This window comes from Halichoeres trimaculatus, unplaced genomic scaffold (assembly GCF_033239565.1).
Source record: "Halichoeres trimaculatus isolate MK-OKI-2021-1 unplaced genomic scaffold, fHalTri1.1 fHalTri1_scaffold_6, whole genome shotgun sequence".
Classification (NCBI taxonomy): domain Eukaryota; kingdom Metazoa; phylum Chordata; class Actinopteri; order Labriformes; family Labridae; genus Halichoeres; species Halichoeres trimaculatus.
In genome coordinates, this window is record NW_027437184.1 from 35,174,573 (window position 1) to 35,182,072 (window position 7,500).

General features: G+C 45.9%; 5 non-coding genes across 5 annotated transcripts in view; all 5 read right to left on the reverse strand.

Moving 5' to 3' along the window:
• Positions 1 to 5,620: 5,620 nt before the first annotated feature.
• trnaa-ugc (transfer RNA alanine (anticodon UGC)) lies at positions 5,621 to 5,692 on the reverse strand. The gene has a single exon. It is a non-coding gene; the product is annotated as a tRNA-Ala (tRNA).
• A 421-nt stretch (positions 5,693 to 6,113) lies between these two features.
• Positions 6,114 to 6,185, reverse strand: trnap-cgg (transfer RNA proline (anticodon CGG)). The gene has a single exon. It is a non-coding gene; the product is annotated as a tRNA-Pro (tRNA).
• Positions 6,186 to 6,462: 277 nt separating this feature from the next.
• On the reverse strand, positions 6,463 to 6,534 carry trnap-agg (transfer RNA proline (anticodon AGG)). Its single transcript has one exon. It is a non-coding gene; the product is annotated as a tRNA-Pro (tRNA).
• Positions 6,535 to 7,067: 533 nt separating this feature from the next.
• On the reverse strand, positions 7,068 to 7,139 carry trnap-ugg (transfer RNA proline (anticodon UGG)). Its single transcript has one exon. It is a non-coding gene; the product is annotated as a tRNA-Pro (tRNA).
• Positions 7,140 to 7,498: 359 nt separating this feature from the next.
• Positions 7,499 to 7,500, reverse strand: part of trnar-acg (transfer RNA arginine (anticodon ACG)) — a 73-nt gene continuing 71 nt past the window's right edge. Inside the window, exon 1 of the tRNA in view lies at positions 7,499 to 7,500. This exon is cut by the window's right edge and continues 71 nt beyond it. This is a non-coding gene — a tRNA (tRNA-Arg).

Here is a 7,500-nt window from a genome sequence, read left to right on the forward strand (position 1 = left end):
GGGGAAAGGAGGGAGGAGAAAGAAGACGGAAAGGATGAGACGGGGACCTGAAAACACAAGGTTGTGAGTTCGAATCTGGGCTGGGACATTCTGACCAAACTAGTTCTAGTTGTGTTTGGGTTGAAATAAACGGGTCAATAAGGATAAACCAATGTTGGTCAGGTCAGAAATAAGTAAAACAAGTTTATGAAGCTATCAGAAATATGTAAATACAATTAATCCACAACACAGCTATGTAGTAAGTAGGGTTGCTGCTTCATCTCTTTCTCTCCCTTCACACACAGATATGATGCGTGTTAAAGTGTACCACCTATAAAGTATATAAAGTATATCTATGACAAGGCATAAGTGCATCATATAAGGTTTATGATTTTGCAAGTTTTTCTGGCTTTAGTTTTGACAATCACATTTAATGATGATACTGTCCTGTTTTCCAGAAAGAAATCAAATAAAACATGAAGGCTGTTCTTGGATCAAATAAACTGAACTTTATTATAACATTGTTAAAACTGGGAACCTTCTGTGAACAGACAGGAAGAGAGAGACAGGCTATGTAGAGAGACAGACAGATGATGGAGAGAAAGAGAGACAGAAACAGACAGACAGATAACAGAATTACAGGCAGACAGACAAATGACAGAATGACAGACAGACAGACAGACAGACAGACAGACAGAAACAATCATTTTACAGAATATGTGTCATATATGTCACATATGTATATGTGTCGTCAGAACCACATTTTTTTTTCAAAAATTACACACAGATACACGAACTGTAAACAGTAACAGCAATCCCTGATATATTTTTTTGCCACAGCTGGCAACAAAGAAACAATGAAAGCAGCTGTTACAAACTGTTATCTTGACACATCATCTGTCATAACATAGAAACTTGATGTGGATGTACCAGGGATGAAAGCACACTGGTGACGGTGAAAGCTCTCCAGGGAAGAGGACCCCCTACCACACCTGAGAATGTCCAGCTCTCTGCCGCCCTTCTGGAGTGTCCCCACCTTTGTGTATAGTATAACACCTGCAGGGTCTTGAAGACACTCCAGATGCTTCTGCTGCACCTCCCACACGTGGCGCATGCTGTCATGGCTCACCAGATGCAGCCCTGTGGTGTCTGTGAGCTCCCACATTGATTCAAGTAGCCCTGAAATCATGCTCCGTATCGCCTCCACTCCACGTGTCCTCCTCCTGCAGTGCCTCTTCAGTTCCCCTGGGCTGATGGTGGCCATGAGCTGCTCCTCAGTAGGAGCATGTCCACTGTGGCTGCTCTTCCACTCTGCTCTCTTGGCTTCCTTCAGGCGTTGCACATCCTCCTGGTCCCATTCAAAGATGCAAGAGGAAAGCTTGGCGCAAAAGGTACCGTACAGAGGATGGTGTTCTGTAGTGAGGCCACAGTTAAACCGTCTCATAAAATGGAAGCTGTCCAAGCGCACTGCAGACTTCCAAGGGTGAAACAGTTTAAGGACTGGACACACACCTGAGAAAAACAACCATTGATAATTATATAGACCACAACACCTGAGAGTGTGACAGAAATACAAATAAACACATTTTATACAAATGGCTCTGACAGTGTGTGGGTGTGCGTGTGTCTGTGTTTGTGTGCATGAGTGCTTGTGGAACATGGTTTTTCACATGTATATTAAAAGAAGCAAATAAAGAAGCAATTTTCACCCACCTGACTGGCTGCAGCAGTCCCGGTCGACATAGATGACCTCAGGTTCAGCTTGGCCCGCAGTCTTGTAGCGAGTGACGATGCCTTGGCACAACTCTTCTAACCCTGCACCTTCACCCGTTGTCAGAACAGAGTTTAAAACCTGGCCAAACTCGTTGCTGATATTGGTCATCCATGCAGCGCTGTCAGCTATGCCACCAGCCAGCTTTTTCGTGATCTGTAACACAAACACTACTTTTAAACGCAAACTAAAGACAATGCCCTACTAACAGCTAAACCCATTTCCTGCTTTGTTGTAATTAGACATTTTCGGTTTTCTTTTTATTTACTTTTGAAACCCTCACCTTCTTTGTTGAATCCATCTTAAGAATTCTACCATAGGTAGAAGTGATGACACCCTTCATCTCATCCAGATGGCTGAGGATGTTGTTGGAGTGGACAGTCTCAAACCACTGTGCAAGTGGAAGGGGCCTGAAGGGTGGTGGAGGATTATGGACAGCTGCAGAGGGGACAAAAGTAGCCATCTTCATATGGCGCTCACAGTCAGACAGGTAGCGGATGGTCTGTCGTGCCCACTCCTCACTGTGCGCTTCCTCTATTACTGACTGGAGGTATGAGGAACTGTTACCGTTGGTCCTCGGCTTCAGGAAAGTGATACACTTTCTGTCCAGAGCCAGCTGTGTTGTGAGGACAGCGGGGAACAGGCTCCTGTGTGCCACATCCAGCTGGGAGAGCATATCCTGGCTCCATGGACAGATCAGCTGAGAGCACTTGCTGCAATGTGGATAGTCCCCTCCCACCAGGTAATAGCGGCTATCCACATCAATCACCTCCCTGACCTTTCTGTATATCCCGGAGCTGTTCATTTTCCGGGAACACTGTGGACATTTAAGTGGAATCCCCCACATCCTCATTGGTGCCCAGATGAACATCCTCTGCCGGTAGTACCACCCAGGCTCAGGAGGAGATGGTTTGGGCTCCAGTGGTGGGTGAAACCAGCATGCCTTGATTTTGTTTTTGAGCTTGCCTGAAGGCTCATAAAGGCACTTTGAAATCCACACCTGGTCTGCTTCCTGGATGACTTTACGGAACTGTTCAGGTAGAAAACTTTTCCAATTAACTGACCTTGGTTGAAGTGGAGTTGCTGAGCAGTGTGCTGTGGCAGAGCTACTTGTAGAAGGCCGCAGAGATGGCACTGACTTTGGTGGTGGTGGTGTTGGCCTTTGCGGTGATGGCGTTGGTTTCCGCGGTGATGGTATTATAAATGCTGAATAGTGAGCCCTTTCTATGTGGTCCAAAAGGCCAACACTGCCCTGCACCTTTGCCCCACAGGTGTCACACATCTCATCTGTATGGAAGTCAGAGAGGTGTTGAGAGAATTTTTCTCCCTCCACAAGCTTGTTGCACTTATAGCACTGAACTCCCTGTCTTGCCACTGATGCTCCTGTCTCTGTGTTGTCTTGGACTGCCCTTGCCTCTGTGTCTCCTCTCCTTGCATCTGTGTCTCCTCTCCCTGTCTCTGTGTCTCCTTTCCTTGACTCTGTGTCTCCTCTCCCTGCCTCTGTTTCTCCTCTCCTTGCCTCTGTGTCTCCTCTCCTCGCCTCTGTGTCTCCTCTCCTCGCCTCTGTGTCTCCTCTCCTCGCCTCTGTTTCTCCTCTCCTTGCCTCTGTGTCTCCTCTCCTCGCCTCTGTGTCTCCTCTCCTTGCCTCTGTGTCTCCTCTCCTCGCCTCTGTTTCTCCTCTCCTCGCCTCTGTTTCTCCTCTCCTCGCCTCTGTTTCTCCTCTCCTCGCCTCTGTTTCTCCTCTCCTTGCCTCTGTGTCTCCCCTCTCTACGTCCGTGCCGACTCAGACTTGCCCTGCCTCCGTCTCAACTTCTCCTGCCTCACTGGAGCCAGCAACTGATGGCAGACCTGCTGACTAGGGAGAAAGTACAAAGAGGGGGCCATTCCACATGCAAGAAGAATCCTACACAACTGTATTTCTCCAGAATTCGGCATATATATTGTACAGTAAATAAACTCACATAATACAGTGACCCATCATGACTTAGTAAAAATTTCACCTACCTTATGGAACCCACAGGAGCATTGTAGGCTTCTGCCAAACAGATCCTTTTTATGGTTCTGCAGGGGGCAGGCATCTATTTTTTCCAAGGCCTCCTTCCATTTCTTGGCCCCTGGCCGTTTTCCAGTTGTAAAATTGTATTGGCGCTGGGCATATTTTTTGCATATGTCCCTCCAGTAGCTATCTGGCTTCCCTGTCTTAGTCATCTGCAAACATTAGAATAGAATAGAATAGAATAGAATAGAATAGAATAGAATAGAATAGAATAGAACATGATTTGTCATTGCAACAAGTACAACAAAATTGCAAAAGCCTTTCAGTCAGTGCAAAAGAGTGTGAGAGAAGTATGATTAAGTACAGCTGAAAAATAAGTGAAGTAAAATAAGATAAGAAATAAAACAAAATACAATAAGATAAAAATATAATAAAATAATAAAAGTAAGGTGCAAAAAAGAAAAATAAAGTATGATATAGTAAGTAATAAGAATAGAGTGCAAGAGGGAATGTAGTGAAATTATACCGTACACAATAAGGTGCAAAATAGCTGCCATGTTCAGGTGCATTAATGACATGAGTATTATTATTATTATTATTATTATTTTATTTTATTTTTTTATTATTATTATCATTATTATTGTTGTTGTTATGGTTTTATTATTTTACACAGACAGGTGTAAAAATACTGTTTTACTGACAAAAAATAATACTTGGCTCAATTAAGCAACTGGCAAAAACAATAAAAAATAAAATAAACACACACACACACACACACACACACACACACACACATATATATATATATATACATATATATATACATATATATATATATATATATATATATATAGACACGCACACACACACATACATACATAACCAGGCTCCATTTACGGAGGAGTGAAAACGACACAGACAGCCGATAAATTACTATTCCACTGACTTACAATGACACTTGGCACAATTCTTTGTCATCATAAGGTCTTCCCAAGAAATCGGCAGAGTTTATAGAGCAAATAAACAAATAAAGAAGTCATTATTGGTCTCATTAAATCTCTCATATCACTACCGTCGCCACACAGTTAGCATGGACAGTTACGCTAATACAGGCAGAAACTCGGTTAGAAAAGCGGTTGCTTAACAAGAAAGTTTAAATACAAGCTGCATAAAGTGTTGACAGGACGGAAAATTGAATCACAGATTGTTATGTCACACATTTTAATCGTCGGCGTATACTTAGCGTTGCTTTTACGAGTATTTATCAAGTTTCCTAACCTTTTCCTACGCTGAGTCTCGGACGTTCTGATGCGGTGAGAAAGATGGCCGCCAATCTCAAGAAATAACCGCGCCCCTATGTTTACGTCACGTGACCCGGCATGCTCGTTCGGACCTTAGGAGCTGTGTTCGGATTTGTTAGGAACTGTGTTCGGACCTGTGTTCGGACCTGTGAGAAAGTCTTTGATCTCGTTAGGAATGTGTTCGGACCTGTTCGGATGTGTTAGGAACACGTCTGGACGTGTTAGGACCTCAGAGGCAGTCCAGAGACTGGCGGGTACGGCCACAACAACTCTGGCAGTCCGTCTATGCTCAACATGAGTTTCTTCTTCTCCATTCAAGGCCCGTACCACGTCAAGTAGTCAAGTAGTGCGTCAAATAGCACAATGCCTTTCACTTGTGAGGGGGAGTGTTGAGCTGCACTGGAAGACACTCATGTGACTTGCGGCAGTAACAGATGAAGCCTCCCTTTTGATTGTGTTGTTTCTGAAAACACCCTCCATTGGGGGTGTCGGTGGCTTCAGGCACACTTCAAGTGCTCAATTCTGGGCGACACAGTCTTGGACTTACCAGCGTGTAATCAAGAGAAGAGCGCTTGGAGATGCTGGGGATTGAACCCAGGACCTCATACATGCAAAGCATGCGCTCTACCACTGAGCTACATCCCCTGCGCTGGATACTGAGAATCTCCACAAACACCCTAGGCCAACTTCTCTGTACTTCATGGGTAGCGCAAGAGCTGGTGACAGCCAGTCGCTGATCCTGTGGAGTGGGATCAGGTGGTCCTTGTCCTCCTTCGGTTTCCCTCATATTTCCTCCTGTCGGATATCCTTTTTCATTTCATCCACCTTGACATCGAACCTTTATTTTTTTGTTTTTATTTTTTACCTGAGCTGTGGTGCAGACCTCAGGTGACATGGTTGCAGATTGCGGGCACAAGCCTATCAATTTCGAATGAGTCTGATTCACTAACAAGTGACGGGTTGGGTTTCCCAAAAGAAGCCCGGGGATGAGGACAGTGTGCAGTCGTCTGGCAGCAAAGTTGAAGCATGCTCCATGACACAGGCTTCAGGTAAATTTCTCTGGAGTGGGCTCGTCTGGGACTTGAACCCAGGACCTCTCGCACCCGAAGCAAGAATCATACCTCTAGACCAACGAGCCACTGTTTGGTGCTCTCAATGAGGGTGGGGTGGGGGCTTTGCCTTGTATGGACCGAAACAAAAGCAAAAGGTAGCTGGAGAAGCCCGCTTCTGATATCCGTTGGCTTTGTTTTGTCAGCTTGAACATAAAAGGAACTGGATATCACCAACAACTGTTGACTTAAGGGTTCAGTGGCACCCACTCAAAGCACTTTGTAGGCCCAGCGGGACGACATACTCGTGCACTCGAGGAGCCGGCCTGCCGACACACAGCCCTGGCGGTCAATCAGCTTTTGCATGGGCTCGTCCGGGATTTGAACCCGGGACCTCTCGCACCCTAAGCGAGAATCATACCCCTAGACCAACGAGCCACAAAATGGGCTGTTCAAATGAAAGTTGACAAGGCGTGCATCTTTTCCCATCAGAGCGTCTGTGTCATGCCCAAGTTTGCCGTCCAGATTATTTGCTCGCTCAACTGTTAGCTGGGAGCGCTCTGCTGTTTTGATAGTCTTAAACATCCGTAGCTGGCTGAGGACATCTTGAGCTCTTGAGAAGAAAGAAAACTCGCAAGAACTGCGGAGAATGGAGAAAAGTAGGCTGCAGTTTGCACAAGCGCTTCAAACTTTGAACCAAATGAATGCACAGATCTGCCTGGCAAAAGCCAATGGCAGGGGGGGCACATCCAGAGGGAATGGCACAAGCACCCACACATGGACACATGAATGGCCACTACCACTGAGCACTGCCCTGAAAACTCAAGCTTTCATTGGCTATTTACCTGCTCACGTTGTCTTTGGTCAGTGGTGCTCCTTTTGAGTGCTGAAAGAGAGTTCCACACTCCACCAGCCTACTCAACAAGGCCACCTCCTGCACAGAGTACAACGTGGTCACAGCAGCACAGAGCGGGCTCGTCCGGGATTTGAACCCGGGACCTCTCGCACCCAAAGCGAGAATCATACCCCTAGACCAACGAGCCAGCGCAATCGCAGCTGGACCCAATGGATCGCATCTGGATTCTGAGTGAAACTTTCTCACTTCTCTCCCGGTCATTGCACAAAGCTTTGGGGCTTGCCCAAGTTGCACGCAGGGCTCACTCACTTCAGTTTTTGTGCTTCTGAAAAATTTCCTCAAAGACTGATGAAGAATGGTGACTGGAAACTGACACAAGGGAAGTTTGGTAAAAGTGCCGCACGACTGACACAGAAGCCTTCGGAGGCCTCAGTCCGCACACGCTGAAAGGCAGTGTAACTATGACAGAATGACAAAGCTCTTCTCAGTTGTCCAGGGGAAATTCCAAGACCCAGGAACATGTCATTTACCAGCCAAAACTGGTCACG